General features: G+C 42.4%; 1 long non-coding RNA gene across 2 annotated transcripts in view; it reads left to right on the forward strand.

Annotated features, from left to right (window-relative positions):
- The window catches only part of LOC116234478 (uncharacterized), a 317267-nt gene that overhangs the window by 679 nt on the left and 293173 nt on the right, over positions 1-23415 (forward strand). For both annotated transcript variants that reach the window (XR_016468783.1, XR_016468784.1), the window contains exon 2: positions 709-804. This is a non-coding gene — a long non-coding RNA (uncharacterized LOC116234478). The remainder of the gene's footprint in view (positions 1-708; positions 805-23415) is intronic.

Here is a 23415-nt window from a genome sequence, read left to right on the forward strand (position 1 = left end):
CTTCATTACTATCTCCTTGTTGTATAATATACTTGAAATAAGTTGGTTTTGTGGAATTATGGACAATATATGTATCTGAGTAATCCTGACTGTTACATACGCATCTCTTTGATACCTGAATTGAGATTGCAACAAAGAATGCGTTCTATACACCTGTTGTGGCCCCCTGCTTAATGCAAACATATTCCCTACAATGGTTCTGTGTTTTTTGTCTACTCTGGTTTTAAAAGGCTCTGCTGACAGAGCTTAATCTGAAGAAAGGAGTTTATTTTGGGGGCGCGTTTCTTGATATTGTGGCTTTAAAAAAAATATATATTATTTTTAGTTAGTTCCATCATACATCTGCGTGTGTCATTGAGACTGTTGAAAATACTTTCTCTTCCCTTTGGTAGGCCAAGAGCATCAGTGCATAGATTGAGCTTTGTCCACTACTTTTGTACTTACCAAACCAAACTAGTTTTTAATTATGATCTGCCTTCAGTCTTTTGCTCATGTTCACTTTTGCAATTTAGAATAAATGTATTTTGAGAACAAATGTCACTTAAAAAAAATCTGTTCAGCAACTAATGTTAATTCTCGCAGCACTACGTAAATTTAAACAACCTTACATGAGGAAAGCCTCTGCACATCCCTTTGAAAGCGCAGACCTCAGCCCGACTTCCTGCTCCAACCAAAGGAGACTCCAACTCTCCAATTCCACTTTTGCAGGCACGTCGAGGCACTGCCGTTTTCCACACCGAACAAGAATGGGATCCTGAAGCCCTCTGGTGGATGTGCTGCAGAAGGCAGACAGCTGAGGAGAGAGTAAGTAAACTTCGAAAATGCAATTGCCATTTTCTTATATTTATTTCCCAGTTGATAACAAATGTGCTTAATTTGAAATCCAAAAGATGTTTATTTCTGCCACTCAATTTCAGAGACTCACAGGTGAATAAGCCTGCATTTAAAGGTTATAATTATATTTCTTAGAGCCTTTTTGTCTTTATTCTTCATTGGTAGAAGGAAAGTTCTATGTGAATATATATATATATATATATATGTGCATATATTTTGTTGTTATCCTTGTCTCCTCTTATTGCGACATGTACATTTTTACAGTTACAAAGGTCTTGTAACAGACGCTTCTGAGGTTGTCTGTGACAAACAAATCTGTTTCAATCACAGGTATAAAAACCTTTAAGTGACAGAAATGGGTAATTTATCTAAAAATAAAGAGCACAGTAAGTGAATAATAAGTAAATGAATAATTTGTCTGTCATCTTTCTGTCAGAGAACTCATTTGTGCTTCACGTATTTTACATACAGTAGGCTGGAGTACAGAAAGATGACATTTATTTCCAAAAATTTCAGTATGTGTCTGTAACAGAGCTGCAAAGAGGAGACAAGAATTTAGGTTCCCTGACTCATCCTGCACCAACAAGTGTGCTACTTTGGAGCGTTTTGAGGATGTGAAAAAACAAAGCAGCTAGGGGACAAAGTCTTTTTTCAATGTCTGGTTATAACACACTTAGGAAAGCTGGTCTATAAAGGGACAAGGGTGTGTGTATGGAGCTGCTCCGTTAGTCTGACCAATTTTAAAAGAGTGTTAAAAAGATGAAACTAAAAAGCCCTGAAGAGATGGAGGCTTTTGTTTTTCAAAAGGCCCTTGGTGCTGTTATACTGCATGGTGATGTACTAAAGCCAGTGAAAAAAAATAATTCTGAAATTGTTGGTTGGTTACAGCAAAAAGTCAAACAAGATCTGCCCAAGTAAAAATGTCAGATGATCTCACAGTTTGGAGGAGCTTTTAGACTGCTGAATACTTGGGCACAGTGACCTGTGTGCAGATGTTCTAAGTCGGGCAGCTTTTCTGAGCTTCTTGTAGGTGTAGCTAGTCAGAGCTCAGTGACTGATTCTTAGTCACTGCGTATGACTTCACAAAACAGTTGGTTTTTTGTTGTTGTTATTTGACAAGTGTAATGCAGGGCTTTCTTAGTAATGTTGTTATCGTGAACAACGGTCTGTTAACAATGGATGTTACATTGTTCTGAAGCAACTGACCTTTGCAGCATCAAGTCTGTTGTGACTCCTTGCCTTTTATCTGTGAATGCAGGCCCTCCTGCCACAATGGACCTTCTGTCTCTAGAATGCTTCTCAGTCCTGTGAAAAAGTGGATACTGGACACTTTGCCAGGCCAGGCTAAATGGCTTTAAATTTCATTTATTCAAAGCTTACTCGTTTGCCACGTGTATTATAGATAAAATATTGACAAGGTCTGTTCTTCTGTTGCATTCATATGTGGAAGTCATTTTTGTATTCTATATTTTGTAGCAGCTTGTTCAGCCAGAATCCAAGTGTGAAGGGTTTCCCTAACTTAGAGCAATTTTAAGAACTGGCAAATGTTAATACTTAACTAGCTGGATTTGCATAATAAATGTCTGATAAGAAGTGGAAAAATGAGCTCAAAAACTAGTTTTAGGAGACAGGGTTGTAAGCAGCAATGGAAGAAGTTGCAGCATCTGGGAACAGGCACAGCTCTCAAAGAAATGCTTAGTAATTTCATGACTTTCATTTCATGACAGTTTCCATAGGTATATATTGGTAAAACACTATAATGATGGAGGATGGATGTTGCTAAGTAGAAGCTGCCATTTTCTAGTTTGGGCTGTATAGAAATTACCCTCTTTAAATATCACTGTTAGGTGAACTGGAGGGATAAATTTACCCACTTCTCCCCTTGGAACCATTTTATCCCACAGTTGATGAGAAAAGTACACTAATTTCCATGAGGTAGCCCAGTTCTTCTGCTTGTTGTACAGAACGGTCCTTGAACCCGGCTTTTGGGCAGCAGGTGGACGATTTGTGTGAGAGGTGAGAGGTGTTGCTGAAGAGCAGTGCAGCAGCTGAGCACTAGGTGCCACTCTGAGGCCGCAGTAGGAGCTTAGCAAGTCTGCAGCAAGAGCCATCCTGGTGGAGGAGAGGAGCTCTAGCTCCCAAAAAATCCGGTGTGGGAGGCAGACAGGCCATGCTCCTTGCATACCCCTCTAGTGACGCTAACAAAACAAATAATGAGAAGGTGAATCGGGGGCCGCCGGCAGTAGGTTCAGCTCCCACGTGAACCAGGGCCAGCAGCAGGTGCTTCATATGGGAACTAAACCTTCACAGTTAGCAAATAATCTCCCAGTTTCAATGGCATCATGCACAGGTGTCCTCACTTCTGACCTATTAGCCAGATGGGCTCAAAAAGGAGGAGGAAGAGAAAGGGGAAAGGGCATTTATAGCTCACTGGATGAAATTTTGTTAGAGCTTAAGGATGCTTTGAAGCCTGTCTCTCATACAGTGTTTCTGCTGGTACAGTTCCTCTGCAGGTAGGTCTGTGCAAGGCTATGATCAGTAGAAGTGCAGTTAATAATAATCCCCCTCCTTCGCTGTTCTTGTGCACGTCCTAAGCATTGCAGCTTTATACTGGGAGCATTGTGCTGCGAGAGTCACGCACCTCAGCGTGGGATTTGTGCTGCTCGGAAGATGTGGGAATACCTGAATAAAGGTTTAGCCTGTTCTCAAGGTAAAGGCCAGTTAGAGAGTTTGGATTCAGATCAAGGCCCAAGTGTGAACTGAAGTTTTGACAGAACATTTTTTCTGTGAATTCAGTCTGCTTTAATGAACAGGACAAGAGTGAATATTTCCTGTAAATGGCACATACTATATAACTTTTTAGAAATTTACACAATGTAATGTTAACTATGTGAACATGTCATTTTAAAGTACTGAAGAAGCTTCAAGAACTAGGGATAGTGAAAAGAGACAGAGAGATTCTTGTCCTTGACTGGAAGGGAAATTGGAGTAGGCCTTTCTCCTTCTGAACTGTTGGAGCTTGTGGTGTTCCTGCCTAAACACTGAAATATGTGTGTGTATACACGGACCCCCTTTTTGTCTAGACAGGCCTAACAGTGCAACGTCGGTGTTCTGAGCTAATGTAGCTTGTAGTCCTCAGCCTTGGAGATAAATACGTGCTGGTCAGGAGGAAACAGGAAGGGATAAATCTCAGTAAAAATCCTAGTCATTGATGCGTATTATTTCTCTTTCAATTACCTGGTATTCCTACATCAGGAAAAGTGTGCAATGCATTGCTAAGTGAGTTATGCTGGTCTCAAGTAGCTGGCTTACAGAGAAAATGAGAGTGCTACTAGCTAGAGGAGCTTCTTAAGCAGGAAGGGCAAAGGCACATATCTTAAAGCTGAGCTTTTTGGGGTACTGACTCCTAGGGGACACCAGCATTGCTTTGGTGGTCGGTAATGCTGTGCAGTCCTCCTGTATGAACTATGACTGAACCTAGCCTTTTTACAGTAGAGGTCTGTGTGAGGAATTTGGCTTTAACAGAATTAAGTACTCAGAAAGAAATGCTCTCAGCAAAGTGCAAGTAGAACGCCTTGTCTGGCTGTTTTGTTCTCTGTACCAATTGGTCTGTACAAAAAATGAATATATATTACAGTTATTTACAAAATGATTTTTTTCTTGTGCTCAAATGGTGGAGGATTCTTTTTGGTGCTGAGGTTCCTGTGTGCATTCCCTGCTGACCAGCTTGAACATCTGCTACACGGGCATTGTAAACCTCGCTAGTGAAACAGGCAGTGAGGGCTGGAAGTTCTGCAGTACTTCAGTGGCCTGGCAAAATTGTTTCTAGTAAAAGGTAACAGAAAGGAATTTCTGCCTTTGCTGTCAGCACCTTCCTTCCAGAAGGTGTGTTCTAGCACAGAATTATACAGTAATGTATAGAGATCTCGTTTTCCCCTGTATCTGTGTGTGAATGTATCTTGTCATGTGATTTGTACCCCATCGGGAGTCCCCTAGATTTGGGAACTAAAGCCTCTGTGTAGTTATCTAACACAGGATATTGGGTCACTTTCTATTTTCCCTAACCTGAATTTAAATGCAGAAGTGGCTACTTTGAAGTAGAGCATCCTTGGGTATTAAGGAAGGAGCTTGGTCTTTCGTATGTAAATTACGCTACCATTGCACACGCGATCTTTTATCCACGAAGCCACCCAAGTTCTAACCTGGAATTTCAAGGTTTTCTGTTGGCAACATCCATCTTCTGTGGCCCTCCTCATATTAGCATTGATCTACAGGGGAAATAAAGAACACAGTTGTGTTATTATATACCCAGCTGCAATTTCTGTTCCAATGATTGAGTGTACATACAGAATTTTTGAAACATGGCCATTCTAACTTATTTTGTCTTCCTGTCAATAACGTGGCACTTGTCCAAATTATGGATCAATATCAGCTGATCTTTTTATGTTAAACTGTAATGAAGTTGCCTCTCATTGGAGATGTGATCTTGCCTCAGGCAATGCTTTTAACTGAGAACTTTTGGGATGGAAATGGGAGAGAGAGGAAACAAGTAAGGGAAAGAGATGGGGAGGAATGAGCAAAAGAGGAGGGGGTGAAAAGCAGCAGATGAAGAAAGAGGCAGGAATGAAGGAGGAAGAAAAGCAGGGTTAGGATTGTGGAGAGAACTGGCTGGTTAGGGGTCGTAGCACTGTAGGTAATAACTCTACTCTTCTGTGCTGTCCGAAAGCCATTGCTACATACTGGTGCAAAAACCTCTTGTTCTCAGACAACAATTCCCTTAACTTTGTGGGTGCCACAGTTTGTTTCAAACAGTTTGTGAAATTAAATACATGGAAAGAACAGTGGAAGAGCAAATTAGAGGTGTAGAAAGATGTTTTTCCCCTGCGGGGAGGCAGTAGAGGATCAGTTCTCTGGAGAATTTCAGTATGTCTGTGTTGTGCTCTAGCTGTAACACGTGCTGGGTGAATGTCTATCTCTTCATGGTGTGGCACCTGCTTTTACTGTAACCCTGTTTCACTTCTTTGGAAAAAGTGTACGGGAGAACATTTGTAATTCCAGTTTGAAGGTGAATGGTTGATAGAGGAAAGAGATGGTGTCTCAGACTTTCAGAAGAGCTTGAGGTGGATCATTACATTAATTTTGTAAGGAAAAATGATGAAGAGGGGAACTAGGTTCTTTTTTTTGTTTTTCCCCAAGATACTTTTACACTGGTCTGTTTCGTGGTTTCTCCCACAGCTGGCTCTGAGTCACTCTTGCATCTTAGTGTTGGTTGTTATGGCTGTGTGCATGCTGAGTACCCACAGTTATTCCAAGTCCAAATACACCTTGCTTATGTCTGCCCCGTGTGGGAGTGAGAGGCTGAGGCCTAAGCACACACCAGCTGCCTGGCATTTTGTTTTCCTGCAGGGTTGGTTGTTTACACCAGCAGGGTGGGAGCTGTGGCACACACCAGCTTGCTCCCTGTGCTCTGCAGCAAATACCTTTGGCTCATGCTAAATGCAGCTGGTCTTGCTTTCTAGCTCTTCTTTCCAAAGAGTACTTGGAGTTCTTGACTCTCCTGCTGAATCTCCACCGGACTACACAAGTTTATAGCTCTTTCTGGATAAGTTCTACATGTATATCTTTCTCAATTATTTATTAGTCTATGGAAGCATTGAGAATGACTCGTGCAAACAGTGTTGGATTTGAGAAACACTTAAGATCTCTTCAAGCTCAAAATTTACTGGATAGGGCAGGTGGAAAAACTGAGATAAGGGAAGGAAATAAGGGAGCAAAGCAAATGGCTTGCTTATTGTCAGAGAGCAGTTGCTGAATTTGGAACTGAATTTTGATTGCACAGTCTTGTATGGACATATTTAATCCCAATGATGTTCTTTCCTTTTTGGCTCCTCAAGTGAAGAATACCTAAGGAAGTCCTCTCCATTTCAAGCCAGTTCCAGAGTAAACAACAGCACTGAAGTTAAGGCTGTGTGGCTGTTAGACAAAATGTTTTCAAATTGTTAGTCTTTGAGATCCAGTTCTTTGTTTGTTTGTTATTGTTTGGTCACCATGATTTAAGGAAGAAATTTGTACTTTTGTTTTTAATCCTTAAATTCTAAAAATTGGATAGCTGTAACTTTGAAAGCAACTTTGTAGTAGTTATATGCCTCCATGCCTAGTATATATAATAATCTCAAGAGAGTGTCCCTGGTTTTAAGGCTTTGGTAGTGCTATTATTCCAGTTCCGCTGGTGAGGAACTGAGGCATGAAGACAATAACAATACTGGTGAACTTAAACTGTCACATGGAAATGGAGTGGAGTTTTTTGGTAAGTTCAGGAATCATTTTGAATATGAAAGCTGGAATCTTTTATACAAATTTAAACATGTTTCATCTTTTAAAAAGTAGAGTTGTTTGTCAAAATTGCTCTGTAAAGAAATATTTTGTTGTTCTGAATCTACATTTTCAGTCTAAAAAACATCAAAAAAAAAATCCAAGTAGCTGAGGTCCCTAACAGATGTGGGTAAGCTGCATCTTTTGCCACTGGGCCATCTGCAGCCTGTATTATTATTATTCTGTATTGCTATTTAGTAATATAGGGGAAACCTTAAGATTTGTACTGAGCTTTTCAAAGAGTTTGATAATCCTCTGGGGGGAATCAGCATAGCCGCACTGATGTCTGGGGTCTATGTGACAATTTGCTCACAACTGTGGCACAAAGCTGCGTTTTTTTTTTCTAAAACAAGAAAGGCACAGGAAACTGTATTAGAAGCCAGAGGAAAATTCTTTTGGTAGTTTGAAAACATGTTTTTTCTTCTTTGTCTTGAAATGCTTGCTTTTGGGGGGGGGGGGGGGGGGAGGTAGAATTTAATGACGTTTCAATGGAAGCAATGCAGCTTTTAATTTAAAGGGGCGTACATTTCATATTCAGAACTTCAGATTGAGTCATTTAGGCTTCCAGAAAATTAATTATTCAAGGCTGAAATAATTTGGGAAGATGCGCAGTCAACACAAACCTGCACTTTAAGTCAATTGCTCCATCATCTTGGGCCACTCTGCAGGAATTATCCAATGAGCATGGTAGGTTGTGAAACTGGAAAGGGGTAATCGCAGCCATAATCTAACTGTACTGACAGTGAGAGAGTTTTACCACCAATGGATTTGTCCCACTTCAGAAATCAGAAGTCAAACTTAATAGCAGGTGTATAAAGGAGGTGCACAGCGGGACTGTGGGAATGTTGCACTGGGAGAGCTGTTTGTGTTACAGGGAAACTGACTGAATTGTTGTTCAGGGATTTCTCAGTCTTCTGTTGGCAAACAGGTTATTGTAACTGGTTTAAACCCATTGCTGGCAGAATTTGGTTCGAGTGGATATACACCAGGAATGAATTATTCTGCAGTTTCCATGGTTTTTAAACTCAGAAGGACTACTGGCTTGTATAGTGTGGTCTATTGCATACCACAGGCATAGAATTTCTACCAGTTATTTAAGCCAAGCCTAGTAACGTACGTTTTGAAAGAAGGCATTTTTTTCTAGTCTGAAAACTTCTAGGAAATGGAGAAAATTGGAAGCTTCCTCCAGTGATCAGCTGTTCTTTTTGTTGAACAAGGACGAGACTTTGGTTCTGTCCCTAACTGTGTCACTAGCTGTGGCAGTCAGACTTCTTCTCTGTGCCTGATTTCCCTGCCTATACTGTGGAGATATAGGGTACTTAATCTCATCTGGAAAGATATTTAAAATCCACAGCAGATAAATGTGAGTACGGTGTCAGTGTGAAATTGGAGCCAGCTCTCTTATTCTTTTTTGGTCTTCTGTTTCCAATGTCACTTTTCCAATCCGTATCTCTGATATTTTTGTCTGAATGCAGTAAATAATGCACTGACCTACCATCTTCCAGTTGTATCTTCTAAAAATCTTGTGTTTTTCTTACAGAAAGATACGAATTAGAACAATTTTAGATAAAATTGCATGCATTTCTGAAGAAAAAAATACCAAGTTTGCTGTTTGAGTGGTCTGTAATTTAGTACTTCAGGAGTGTGTTTTGTTGGTGTTATTTGTGTAATTGTAACGAGACAGAAGGATGGGAAGGTTTTCTCCATTTTACCTTTAGCTTTCTTTTGGTAATTACTGTAGCAAATCTGTCTGCTGAGGATCTCAGCTGTGCTGCCTTGGCTTCAGGGATACCCATGGCAATGCAGATTTTGTCTCAAAACACATTGTTTCCAGTGCCAATATGCAGTGATGTATAGGACTTGTGTTGAGGTGTGTGGTTTTTTTTTTTTTTTTTTTTTACCTAGGAGAGGATGTGGCCTGTAGTCTGAGACTTGGTTCTGTGATGCCTCCTGTTCCAAGCCAGGCATTTGTCACTCTCGCGGCCAGTACAAGAGAAATAACTCAAGGTGTCTTTGCTGATAAGTTTTAGGGACAGGGACCAACAGCTGGAGGTTCTGTGAAGCAGGGGCCCTTTTACAAATGGATCCAGGGGTTATAGGCACTTTGTTAGAGTTCAGTGTTATAATGATATGTACCTCAGAAGTGAGATGGAAAGAGTCCATTCTACAGCAAGTGGAGGCCCCAGTAGCAGCGTCGTGGGCACAGATGTCCTAAGCAATGTCTGAAAGGCTCAGGAAGGGAGTGCAACCTCTCTGCTGTTTCTCTTGATCCTGGCAGCCAATAAAATGCCAGGCCAGTTTATTCCCTACTGTTTTCACAAGCCATGCGACTCTGTTGCTTGCACACCTCTGCAGACCTGGAGGTGCAGGCCTTGCCTGAGGCTGGCCCCTCTTGATCCCAAGTGAGATGCCATCAGCGTGCTTGTCCCCATAGCAGTGTTGTTTGCCTCTGTGTCTTGGATGTTGGTAGAAGGTGCTGCCTTCTTGTACCTTCCTGGTGCTCCCGGAGCGATCCTGCCTTTCCTGGCGGCGGAAGGCTGCATCCCCTGGGGCTCGTGCATCCCGCCTCGCCAGCACTTGCCTTGCCTAGTGCTGCCCCAGTGCAGCAGTCAAGCGACACCTTAATAAAAAGCTTTCCTCTCTTATCTTCTCTCTGCTGCTGTGTCACTGGGCTGGGGATCGGGTTCCCATCTCTTTCACACGCACACCTGGTCATAAAACACTGGGTTTGTTTTTAACCTCAAACCAGGGAGCTTTAATTAAAGAGACAGTGACCTCTTTTATGAGTTTGCTTGCATAGGGTTTCAGGGCTATTGTCACATAGAGCTCACATAACAGAGCACCATTGCACAAAGCTCCATTTACACATCTCTCCGTGGCTTTTTCCTCTCTTTTTGTTTTCCAAACGCAGAAGGAGGTTGTTTTCTTGTTTACCCCTAGGCGAGGTTGTCTCTCCTGCTAGTATCCTATGGCTAACAGTCTCTTTGAAGAGAACCTACCTTTCTAACTAACAACACATAGATGTCATTAGGCTTGGAGAAATGTTATTCTTTAATCCGTGCAGAAAATCATCTTCCTGTCTTTAACATTACGTGTTATGAATGGCTAGTTAAAAGAGATCTTACCCTCTGTTCTCTTTAGCTGATTCTCAGGGCTCTGAACTGGGATTTGTGTGTTTTCTAAGACAAACATTTCTCAGCCTTTGCTATTGTATTTATCTGTATTCATTAACTTTCAGGTGCAGTAACTAGTCAACAGCAACACATTCACTTTGATACACTCAAGAATGAATGTATATTAAAAAAAAGAAGAGTTGCATGGGGTCAGGCAGCAAATTGTAATTTTATATAGAATAGTTTTATGTGCAACTTACAGAAAAATCTTTACTGCTACAGACATAAGCGTTCAGATGCACATATATCTGAAGATGCACACACAGAAAGTTCTGGTATGTAGACTAGAACTTATTTGGAGTGTACAGACTATTGAAAGAGACTATCATGCTCAGATGGAGCATAGCCGGGACACAGAGACAAGCAAACAAGTAGTCAGTGAAACACAGAATTACACAAAGATGTACACAGAAGGAAAAAAAAAAAGTGGAAGAGTGTAGGTACCCCTGGAGGATGCCTATACACAGCTTCAGAAGCAGATACAAAGATAAATCCACTGGAAAACATGCATGTGGAAATATGCACATGTACACTTGTGCTTGCATGCTTCTCTTCAAAGATCAGAACTTGCAGGTGTGCATGTTTAGTCACTTGCACTGATGCATGCATGAAATTTGGACATCCGTGTGCATGGTTGCAGATAAATGCTCGTGCACAACCCTGTGAAGATAAACCTGTGTATTCCCAGTAACTGTGTTGTCTATAAGTTACTCTGGGCACATACAGCATGTTCAGATGCTGGAAATTCTACTGAATGTTGCAGCACCTTTGCTTTCAGTGGCATTTATTTTAAGGAAAAGCTCACTAATAATGTAAGAAATTACACAGATTAGCTGCAGAAATCATAGCTTTGAGAACACATGCCCTTTCAAAGTTGTAGATCTCTCCTGATAGAAATACAGTTGTTGTTTTTTATGTAATATATGAATACAAATGTGCTTAGACACAAATATGCCACACACACGGACCCTTAGACACACACAGATCTACCCACATCTATGTTCATTGAGAGAGACTCACTCAATATCTGTGTGTGTGTGTTGGGAGAGGGTCATAACCTCCTCCATTCTTCTCCTGAAGGGGTTTGGATAATGAAGGGAAAAGAAATGAGGCCTGGGGCTAATTTGTAGTGGCATTTCCTGGCCTCTCTTCTGCCAATGAAGCTCCGTTTCATCTTTAGCCTTATCAATTCTGCAGTCATGTGGCTTTCCGCTTGGACGCCTCTGTCTCTTCACCCTCCTCCCCAATCTCCGATGCTAATGGAAACTTCGTTAATGCCATTAATCTGCTGACCGGGACAAGTCAAAAACATATCCACACAATCTGAGCCAGGGCTGCAAATGTCCTGGGGCTGCCAAACAGAGGCACCCCCTGTGTTCGTTGCATTCCTGAAAGAACTTCATATTGATTTATTTCTTTTTTTTTTCCCTCTTCTCTGCTTTCTTTCCTTGACAACATAACATTCTTCAGAACAGGCACCAAGTAGATGGCCTTTTCTTCTTGATCCTTCATCATGGAAATTTTTTCAAGAGTTCTCTTCCTACCCTTTCCCAAGCTACCGTGCTTATATCTTCTTTCAGTGCCCTTTCACTGTAGCATTCTTTTTGCCTCACACTGTTTTTGGGAGACTTGTTACTGAATATTTTCCTTGCTTAATAGAATTTTGTAACTAGCCAGATGTTGTGTAGTGAGAACCTCCTTGAGTTCTACTCTACCTTAACGTTAGCTGACAGGATACGAGAAACTGTTTCACTCTCCAACCACTATTGCTCATTGATAGAACAGTTTTCATCAGTTCTGTACTTCTAGAGCTGTGCTAATGGGATGCTTTGCTCTCTGAAACATTTTGAGCTCCCCAAAAACATTGCTGGGGAGTGAGAACGTATCACCACTCTGCATGTTACTAGTATGCTGTATATTGTAATGCTTGACCGTTACTTTCTATCACAACTAAGCGTAATTTTCAGTTACGTACCATTCTTCTAGATATGACTTCAGCTTTCCCTGCCAGTGCTAGTGCAGCACACCTGCAGCAACTTCCAGCTCTGAGCAATGACTCACTGCCTTCTTATGCCGCAGCATAATTCAGTGGCTGAACATGTGGAAGTTCCACGTGTCAGGATTATACTGGCTGATGACTCACTCAGAAGAGAAAATAGGCTCTGTTTGTCTGATACTTGTTTTAGGAGAAATCTTCTGTGATAATCAGAGTTTGTAGTCAGCTCTTGAGAATGTCAAGATGTTGAGTGATCTGTATTTGATCTAGGAATCTTTGTATACATAAATGAAATAGTGACAATGGAGGAGGAAAAGACAGCTAGGAAAGGCATGCCATCTGAGTTGCGACACATGGATATATTTGAAAAAAATAGCATAAAATTGATGAAAACAAGGAGAGAAGTTGGCAGTTCAGAGTGAGCTTTGATGATGTCAGGCTAAATCTGGAATGATATGGACTGTGACAGGAGGCTGAGCCTTAGTTGTTACCTTCACATGGGCATAACTGTATAAGGGGATTGTTTTACATAGATGCAAGACAAAGAAGCATCAAGTTCTTCAGCCGTAGCAGCAGTTGAAGTCAAAAGTTCATCCTTGTGTATGAGGATGTTTTGAGTGCAGAGAATGTCTGTCCCTTCCCACCAGGCAGGAGGTGCTCTGCTGCATAGATCATCTTCAGTAGGTTTGGGCTGAGGTGTGCTTTTTTATCTTCAGGGAAGATGAATGCCTTGTATCAACTGATATACAAAGATCCATGCTGATTGGGCCATGCTTTTTGAGCATCCCTGAATGAGAGGCAAGGAAAAAAGGAAGAGAGAGTGCTACCTTCTAATGTAAAAGAAAAATACATGCAGCTGGGACACTCAGTGTCCTCACATCTCTGGTTAGATGAGTTGGAGAATACCTGTAAGCCCCAAACCAGTACCTACTGCAACACTTTCAGAGATCCAGTGAAAGAGAACTGAAATCAACTAGTTGTCATAGACTTAGCAGTGTCAGAGCAGTTAAGAGTGCATACAAAAACACTAATTTTGACTCAGCTGTTAAGTTTACTTTCCTTTCTTCATATCCTGTGACTGAAAATTTGAAATGAAAAAAAATGCTTGGGGAAAAGCTGAAGTGCTTATAGTGAAGAGAAGTCCAGTGCCCCAGGAGATGCTTGTAGATTTTTTTTCCTAAGTGTGCCTTAAGGAAAGGTAAGAGTACATAAGGCAATGTCTGGCGCAGGGCAGTGATGGCTGGACTAGATGATCTTGAAGGTCTTTTCCAACCTTGGTGATTTTATGATTCTAATAGCAGACCTGTGATGCTGCAGGGGTTGTCATGCTCTGCAGTCTGTGCCATATGCATGAAAGGAATGACTGTGATACACTGTCCTGTAGTAGATCCATTCCTGGGGCAAAAATCTGCAAGGAAGCGGTTATTTTTGTGTGCACCAAGCTGCTGAGTTCCAGGAAGCATCTTAATGCAGAAGCACCAGACAAATAAGCCCTGGCCTAGATACATCGTTGTCCCGTCTGGTGATTTTTGGCAAGCCAGTTCATCTGTTTGAGCTTTTCCAGTTCGCTCCACATGTTACAAACTTCTAAGTAAGAAAGTGTTTTTTCATACATGTGCATCAGTAAGGGGGATGGTCCTCATCTTGACTAGTTTCTCAATACTGCAGTAGTACAACAACTTATGCTTCCATATGACAGGAACTGTGCATTAGACTGAGAAGTGAAAGGTCTTTTGGACTTCTGTTTGGTGCCAAGAAATAAATAAATTCAGCAAAGCCTGCATTAGCTGCCTTGGGTACAGGGAGCATCCCAACTGTGGCAGCATAGAGCCTATTGAGGTTAAATTTGGATCGTGTCCTGATGCAGCCTTCATGCTGGGAAAGAGGTTTAAATGTCCATGCTGTGCATCTTCTGACCATTCCTATTTGAATGCCACTATATGCACAAAACTTGATCTGCCCACTGGTCGCGGTATGCTCTAACCCATCTTCTGCTCATTCTTTTCTAACTACTAACCTGATAAAAGCTGTCACACTGCTTTGCAAGTTCTTTTCTGCTTCAGTTTTGCCAATGTTCCAAATGACAGTGAAGGCAGTTTTTCAGTGAAACAATGTTTGGTTGTAGTCGTGATGCTCTGAAAATATAGAGTAGCTAAGGTTTATAGGTTGAAATAAAGTCAATATACCCACTGGTTTAAAACACTTTTTTCCCCTACCTTGTCTTTTTTTTTTTTTTTAATTACAAGATTTAAAAAAAAAAAAAAAAAGTATTTTAAAAGTAAATCCATCGAGTGGTGGTCAGGAGATATAATTCTTGTTTCTGGTTCTATTACAAATATTCATTTCAATTGTGAGAAGGCACTGTCTTTGCATTATTTTAACTTAAAGTGGGGAAGGTAACAATTGTCTCTTTCAAGCTCTTTTGTCTTGTCCTGTGTAACTCAAGGTTACCCATTGCAGTGTCCATTTCTAGTCTGTGAGCCACAGCCTGGGTTGAAGAGCTCTTCCTATCGTGGTTAATTTTGTTCTGTTCCCCCCCCCCCCCCCCCCCTCCATTTTGTGCAGGCTGCATGGACTCTGGATTTAGATCCAAGGACTGAAAACTCAGCCATATCCAAACACCTCTTTATCTTTTAACTGTGGTGGTGTAGATCTTGGTGCATTCTGATGATAGTGTGCTTCTGTATTACCGAGGGAGAAAAACCCCAAAACCATAGCATAGCCATGCACTCTTTGTTCTGTCTACCATTATGATACTATTATCTTTGTTATTCTCTCATTGTAAAATTGGTTTTGTTCTACTGGTAAGTGTCCTGTGAGTCATCCTTAAGATTTCCAGAAGATGGAAAAATACTGTATTTTGGTGTGTACAGCTGCTCCTGATGGTAACTGCTGCAAAGATATGAAGGCTTTGTTGCTCTAAAGTCAATAATGATGGAATAAATTCCACGGAGTGGCCTTGCCTAGAAACATTTGTACATACCAGCTCATGGCAAGACAAAATTGACAAGACTTGTTTCAAAATACAGATCTGTCTTTAATACAGAAGGCAGAGAATTAACAATTCCCACAAACATAAGTGAATCTGTTTAAAAACCCTTGCAGTCAGCAAGGGAAGAAACTTCTTTGCTTTAATGAAAGCACAATAAAAAGTAATACTTGCAGAGTTTATTTAATTCAAGGATTCCAGACTCATTAGACAACTGATGACATAAAGAACATTATTCCACTCTGATTAGTAAGAATCATGTTTACTACTTATGAAATGCAGATGCTTCTAGGATGAGCTGCTGGAGGATTTTAACTTTGAAAGTCCCCTACAAACTGAGGGGAAAGGGGAAGGGAGAAAAATTAGGACAGGGAAAAGAGGACAGAAAGGATACAGCAGAGGAAACGAGTAATCATTCTTACAACCCTTGCCAAAAATGTTGCAAGAACCTCTGTTTTACAGTCCTGCTGAATGGTGCCTGCTGCTTCCAGTCGGGGACACCAGTTCACTGCTGACCTGGGCTCTGGCACCAAGTACTGCTTTGCTGATTCTGCTGAATGCAACAAGGCTTCTCTTTGGAGGACTGTAAAGCAGTAAGCCCGCTAGTCTTACTTATGAGAGCTGCCAGGAGCACAACACAAAGTGCTTCAAACCATGCTGCTTGGCTTCTAGGTGCTTAAACAGCAGGATTGAAATCCTGCACCCTCTGTTTCCCCAGAAAGGTGATGGCCTGATGCCACCAACTTGAAAGGGAGTGAATTTTTGCCCTGTTTCTGCAGAGGTCGCCAGGGGAGTGGTGGTCCTTGTTTCTGGGAATTTGTGGTAGATTTTGGTTTCCTGTAAGAAAGCTGACTGGATTGGAGGCCAAATACTTAAATCTGCAGTAGAAATCTTTGCCCTGAAAATCATGTAGACCAAATTATAGGCTTTGAAACTGATAGATGGAGCCAAGGTAGACTATCTGCATCCACTCCTTGGTATCCTCTGAAACTGTAATTTGCCATGTCATCATTCTTGCACTCCAGCACAGACATACAGAGCTGAAGTTGGAGAGCTATCAGTTTGCTATTCCAAATCTTGGGAATTCTTGATTTAAAAACAGGTGAAGTAAGTAGTGTTAAATGTATTTTACAAAGTGCATAAATGTCTGAGTTAGATCACAGTTCATGGCTGATTTTTCTACACCCCAGTGCCTCGAACCTGAACTCATGCACTCTCTAAAACTTCAACTGATAAGCTCTTCAGAGGCACATCTGCTTTGTGAATAGACCTGATGATAATTTATGACAAGGAATATTTCTTTACAGTACTGAAAGAAAAGCAGTAAAAGAAGTTGGAAGTTGACACTGTAGCAACTGCTTTAGGTGACTGTTCTGGGCATCTTATGGCACCTTTCTTCTCTGTTCTGCTCAAATCCACCTAACTCCCAAGAACTGTGGTTTGCAGTTCAGTTACCTTTATGAAGTGAATGTGCTAGACGCAGCCTGTGTGCTCAGGATGACAAAATGGTGGTTGCTTGTTTCAAGTTCTTCTGAAGCAGGGCCATGAAGGAAACACTGTCCTTCTTCTCCTTTTATTTCACTGTCATTTTAAAGGACAGAGGAGGAGCAGGACATGGGATAAAGGTCTAAGAATGACTTCAGCATCCAGAACTCCAATCTGACCTTAAACCCACATGGAGAACAGTTGCCAGACACTTTGTGGTGCAAGTCTGGACTCTGTGTTCCATCTGACAGAGCAGCAGTTTAGGAATAAACACTCTCGTACTTACGCCAGTGCTACCTTCTAACACAGGAAAGCTGTTGGCATAGGCACCAAACTGTCACTTTTGTGCCTGAGGGGGGAAAGAGAGGAGTCCTCACCCTGTCTTCCTTTTCAGCCAGTCTCCAGGAGTTTTGGAAGGGGCTTTTTACAAGCCCTCTTCTATTGTTGGCCAGGAGACAAAGGATGGAGGAGCTGGATTTAAGCATAATGACGTGAGCTCCTCCATGCAGAAAAACCCAGCTGAGAGACCCCCCCTGCTCCACACACACACACAAAAAGGAAGAAAGGGGGAGAAAATCTTTGAAAATAACTAATTAAAGTTGTTTTAGCCTCTCTCTCTCCCCTCCAAGGGCGCCTAATCTCACAGGGGGCAAAGGGGGAAGAGAGGCAAGAGGAACAATGCGGACCATCCCCCCCCCCCCCCCGCTCTACACCCCACCTCCTGGTCTCTGAGGTTTTAAAACAAGAGGCCACTTTAAGTTAATGAGCTATCAGTTGACTGGGAGAAGTCTCTAATGAAGCCTGATGTTCACACATTCCCTGGCTTGCTGAATAGGCCTCTGCCAACCTCATAACTGTCAGAAAGTTTCATTCATAAAATCCACATGCTGGGGGTGGTGATGGTGAGGGGGCAGGGAAGGAGCTAGGTGGAGATGGAATGGAGGTCTCCATGTGGAGCAGTTGGCCCCAGAGGCCAGACGCACGCATGGCCAACACTGGCAGTCTGGAGGATCCCAGGGACCCAGCTCCACTCCCCATTGTCTGGCTGGTAATTAGGAAGATCCTCCAAATGCTTTCGGAGGACGCTGAAGTCTGTGGGGATAATTAGTGAAGATTTAGAGCGTGTTCCAGCTGTTATGTCACCAGCTTTGCTAGGGTTGAAGGGGAAGATGATGGTGGGGAGCAGTGGGATGAAGCCTCAGAGTAGTTCTGAGGCTTTGCTGTGTAGACAATACATAGCTGAGCCTCGTGTCTTCTGGCGTGGTGTCAGGAGCGGTGGGTGCTTGTGGAATAGCAGGAACATGGAAAATTCTGGAGGAAAATGTATAATGTGTACGGAGGAAGGGAAAAGCATGTTTCCTTTAATGTAAGTGTTAGTGATGATGATGCTTGCTGGAGCTAATTCTCTTTGGGTGGTGCAGATGTTTTTGGCAGTAGCAGAGAAAAGATGCAAACATGGGGCAAAATAATATATTTTAGGAAAGCAGCTGCCTTCAGAGGCTTGTTTGGAATAGAGTACTAAAATGAGTCATGAGTCAATGCCATTATACTTTGCTCAATAAAACCTCTGGCTTCCCATCTATTTTGTGCTATCATTGAAATTTTGCTACAGTAGTGTAGGAAACTGTGGTTCTTTGTGTATGGTGGAGGCTGTGCTGGGGAGGATGTAACATATTTGACAATAAACTGCCAGGGTTGTGGTATGGTTGAAGAATTAGGAAATATCTTTCCACTGACTGCTTTTATAGGGATTTTAATTTTCTTTTCCTCCAAACTTGGTGGTTTGGTTACTGATTTATGTTGTGTTATAGCAGTACCTGAGTACTTTATTATCTTTATTTGCTGCTATTCCCATTTCAGAAATGGAAAAATGGAACAAAGTTTAGGAGCAGAATACACAAAAGAACTTAGACCTTGCTTAGTTTTCAGGCAACAGGTTTGCAGTGCATTTCAGACATCTGAATTAAACATGGATACATTCATACAAGGAAGCGGCACATGGGATGGGGAGCTGTGTGAGCTGAGGAGCAGGGTGGGATGTGTGCTTTGGCAGCTGAGTGCTTTCTCTGTGTGTGGAGAGAGATGCCTGCCTCCTACAGTTCATACCTGTGGATGTCTTCCTGCTGAGATCTGCTTTCCATGGTTTATGAGTATAGGACTCAAAACTGTGCTGTAAACGCTGGGTGATTAAGTCTTCCTAAGTCACTTCTATTAAAAAATCTTCTATATTTTTAATGAATAATCAAATATTCCATAGAAGAAAGCACTGCACTTGTGCTGCAGGTCAAAGGCTATAGAAGTTACTGGGTTGAGGGGGAGGCAAACTCAGAGGAGAAAACTTGGCATAGCTAGGTACTCACGTGCTACACAGCAGCTGATAAACACTGATCATTTTGCCTTCCTCTGTGTGATGAGCAAGGAGAGTCTTGGCAATGATGGCCTGTCCACATCTGCCTGTCTCATTGAACACCAACTAACGGACACATGGAGTTGGGCCTGACATGCTCTGTTGGTATGCCACTAGTGGGTTTGATGCTAATGGGTTCTTTGGATTGGGTTTTCTTCTGCTCTGGCTTTTCTAGTTCTAGTTCAGGAATGGAGAACTAGCCAGGCCTTACCTTGGGTGGAGACTGGATGGTCTCTACTTGTTATGGCTTTATTTATTGATTTATTTTTAGCTCTCTGTTGTTAGTTGTTCCTATAATTAATGTTTCCTTAGTGGCTGTGGGTTGCAGGTTGCTGGCAGAGAAGTGACATATTCAGCGTTACTGGATCTCTGTTCAAGCCTACTCTTTCCTCTTCAGCACTGACTTGCCTCTTGGTAGTACCATTGTTCTTTTCTTGTGTTCTCTTACCCCTTCTTTATTAATATTGCCTTTTTAACCCTCAGCACTACTGTGCTTTTGCTAGCATAGAGTTTTGCTGACAAATCTCACAGTAGTATGTGTTTGTGGAGAGCTGGTTTTCTGCCACTCTGCTAATATTTGCTTAGCAGCTGCAGGATGGCTGGGCTCTCTGCAGGTGAAGGGCCCTCCTGCCTGCTTTAGACTCACATGGAAGCTCTCAGCCTGATCTAAGGGCTCTCCAGCAAGGAGCCACCAACATGCCCCACAGTGGAAGTCAGGGGAACATCTGCTGAAGGGTTTATTCCAATCAGGTCAGAAATTTGCTTGCATACTGGCAAAGAAGGAGGGGGGAGCAAGCAGACAGTGAACAGGTTCAGATACCGGATAAACTCTGCATCTTGTGCTGCATCATGGGTTGCATTTCCTCTGTACATGAGCCAAGAGGGACCACTTGCTTTACCAGGCTCTCATGTGAGCACTCAACCGACACAAGAGGCTCTGCTCTTTTCCCCTTGGGGGATGCTGGAGGCAAGAGCTCTCAAAGGCTAAAGAAAACAAAACAATGTTTGCTTAGCTGTAGAGCAGAGCGTGCCTTGCGTAAATTGTGCTGGGGCCTAAAAGTGCTTCAGAAGTGAAGTGCCTCTGAAATCAGCTTCACAAGATAAATGTGAGGCAGGGCGATGGCATTTTTGTAGATGGTGGGGTTTCCCATTGACTTACTTCATGGTGAGATTTTGGGTGCTTTGGGTCTCAGCTCCAAGAAAAAAATGACACAAAGTGCAAAGTTTTCTCAGTGAAGAAGTGTTCCTCCCATGGTTCTGCCAGTTCTGCTCCTCGCAGAGAGCTAACAAAAAAAAAACTCATTGGGTGCTGCTCAGGGAGCAAAGGCTTTACTTGTGGGAAGGAGGAAAAGGAAAAGGGTGCTCTGGGAACTTTGGCCGAGTGGCAAACCTAGCAACCCGTGGATGGAGCAGAGCCATCAGGGAGGGAATGAGAAACATTCTTTACTCCCTGGAACCGGATTCAAAAGGCACTTGCCAAATCCTAGGATGTGTTTCAGGTGGGACAGAGAATAGTCCGTGTTTCTGTGGCCCCTGGGGTGTTGCAGACTTTTTTTCTCCTCTGGACTTGACCCATGAAAAATACAGGTCCTATTTCTAATTCCAATTTGTAGATATCCTTTGTTCAGTCACAGGTGTGCAGGCCAAGCTGGCATATGTCCAATGTAGTTAGTGAAGATGTAGTACCTGGCCTTGCATGCATTTGGTACTCTGCAGAAACCAAATTGATTGAGAATACAATGTTCCTAGTACAGTAGGATCAAAAGACTGCTTGCATGTACAGACCTCCTGCAGCTTTTGTTTCTGTGACTGGGTGGTTGACTGCAGTTTATCATCTGTATACTGAGAAATCTCTTGATACACAAGTGGAATTCACTTCTAGCACGTGTCCCACTGCAACACTTGCTTTCCCCCGTCTCTTTTTGCAAATATAGCATGGTGCAGATGCTCTCAATTTCCAAGTACATTATTTCTCATCAGGGTTGTTTTGATGAATTTGAAATGTAGCAATGCTGGCTGTTCATTACTGGCATCCAACATCTAGTGATCCTTACTGGAAGGGAGGATATTAGGCTCAGAGATTCTCTGTTCATGGTGTCCTTCATCCATGACAGTAGGCCTGATACTGCAGTAACTCAGTCCTTCTGCACAGGAAGGCATGTTGTTGCACCATAGTGTTAAATCAGTTGTCTGATGTCTCCCAGATTCAATTTACCAGGTGAGAAATGTCATAAAAATGATTAGGCTGGAAAGAACCAAAGCACTCTCCTTTTAATCCTAACTTCTTTTTGTGTGTGTGCGTTTTTGAAGCCTGGTGTGGATTTTCTGAACGAATGAAGGGAATACTTGTAATGTGGTGCATTGGAACCCTTGTGAAAAATAAAACTTGAGGTGGTAAGGAGTGGCTCAGGAATAGGAAAAGACCCTTTGGTCTAACAAAAGAACAGTCTGTGTGATGCTAGCTTGGTATTTAGTTAGAGATTGCAGTCAGTCTGCAGATGAACAGCCTTGCTGGCATCTGCAGGTGGGTGTTCTGTTTATGCTTTACTACTTCTGCTTGTATTCGTGAATGAGTTCTGTCTGCCACCTCAGAGATGGAGAGGTAGCTGCCATTTGCAGCTGTTCTTATGCCTGAAGTATTAGCAGATCCCAATATTACATAAGTACTATAAATGTGTGTTTGTAAAGAACAGTCCCTGCAAAAATAGTTCACAACCCACATGGGCACGACAGCCCTTGTTTTAGAGAATGAGAGAGTCTTTAGAGGTCATTGGAGATTAAGTGACAGGACCAAGATCTTACAGGAACCTGCACTCTGAATTACATCTGGAACTCACACCTCACGGATTCAGAGCTCATGAGGGTATTTTAATACTTAGATAACTTTTAGAGACTCACTGACACACATTCATCCAAGGTAAACGTGATCTGCCATCTTGGGCCCAACCCCAGATTTGCTTTCATCAAGTCTAATTATGATAATGGTTCATTTAACCTCTCTGCCTCCCCCTAACTTCTGCTTTAAAGCAAAGGCACCGGCTGAGAAACCTTGGACTGCGTAGTTCCAATTTTAGCTCTGTCTGACTCATTTAATAATTTGGTCAGGTTGGTTTGTCCTTGACTCAGTTTCCCCACTGTCAAAATGGGACTAATAACATCGTCCTGCGTTTTGAGGAAGGATTATGAAGATAAATTAGTTTTGGCTGGAGAAGAGTCCTGCAGGGCTAGCAGAATTAGAAGGAGACAAGCGTTCTCTCTGTTGCAAGTATTATCTATCACTTGTGCTTCTCACAGCCCTCTTTGACTTTTACTGACTGTATTCTTTCTCCTCTTGCAAATTACCAGCATGTATATTGATCAGCACAGTCCCTCACACAGCTTATAGGGCCATCTCCCCATCGACTTCTTTGCCCTCTGAGGCTGATAGTTTGACAGTTGGGAGGAAAATCCTGCCTCCACTGGTCTCAACAAAGCCAGGACCTCGTCCCTGGTTTTCCACCAGGAGTGCTGCCTCTTCTGTACAAAGGCTGGCTCCAGGGTCGCTCCTGCTGTTTTTTCTTAAGGCTCCTCTAAGGAAGGACAATCCTCTCCAGAAAATGCTGAGATGGCTGAGAGAAAGGCGAAGTGGCGGGGAGCGAAGGGATGGTTGGAGAGGAAAAGCCAGCCTCACAACAATCTGACTTCTTCTAGAGAGGGTTAAGTACTCAATGCCTCTTACTGGGTCACTTAATGATGGATGGTAGTTAGTGGGGGTGGGGGAAAGCTGACTTCCAGCCCTGCATCACTAAACCGTTCATTAGGAAAAACACACACAATGGAAAATGGCAGAGGGGCTCAAGTGTCCAATTTCTCTCTTGAACTCTCTGAACAGGAGGCTCCAGTCAGGGGAATCCCTGCCACCCTTTCTCCCCCTCCTTCCCTGGCAGTTTCTTTATTAATTAACGGAGTTGGCTGGGGACGGAAACAGAGGACAATAATCAACATAGATGGGTCTGCAGACCTATTTTTAATAATGTGCTTTGCATCTGTCTTAATTGGTATGGAAACAGTGACCTGATTGGAACAACCGGGAGCCTCTTGGGGCCTTTCTTTCTTTCTTTCTTTCTTTCTTTCTCTGTTTTCTTTTTTGTTTGGTTGAAGTTTGACTTGGTGGGAGTGG

This window comes from Phasianus colchicus, chromosome 8 (assembly GCF_987193195.1).
Source record: "Phasianus colchicus chromosome 8, bPhaCol1.hap1.1, whole genome shotgun sequence".
Classification (NCBI taxonomy): domain Eukaryota; kingdom Metazoa; phylum Chordata; class Aves; order Galliformes; family Phasianidae; genus Phasianus; species Phasianus colchicus.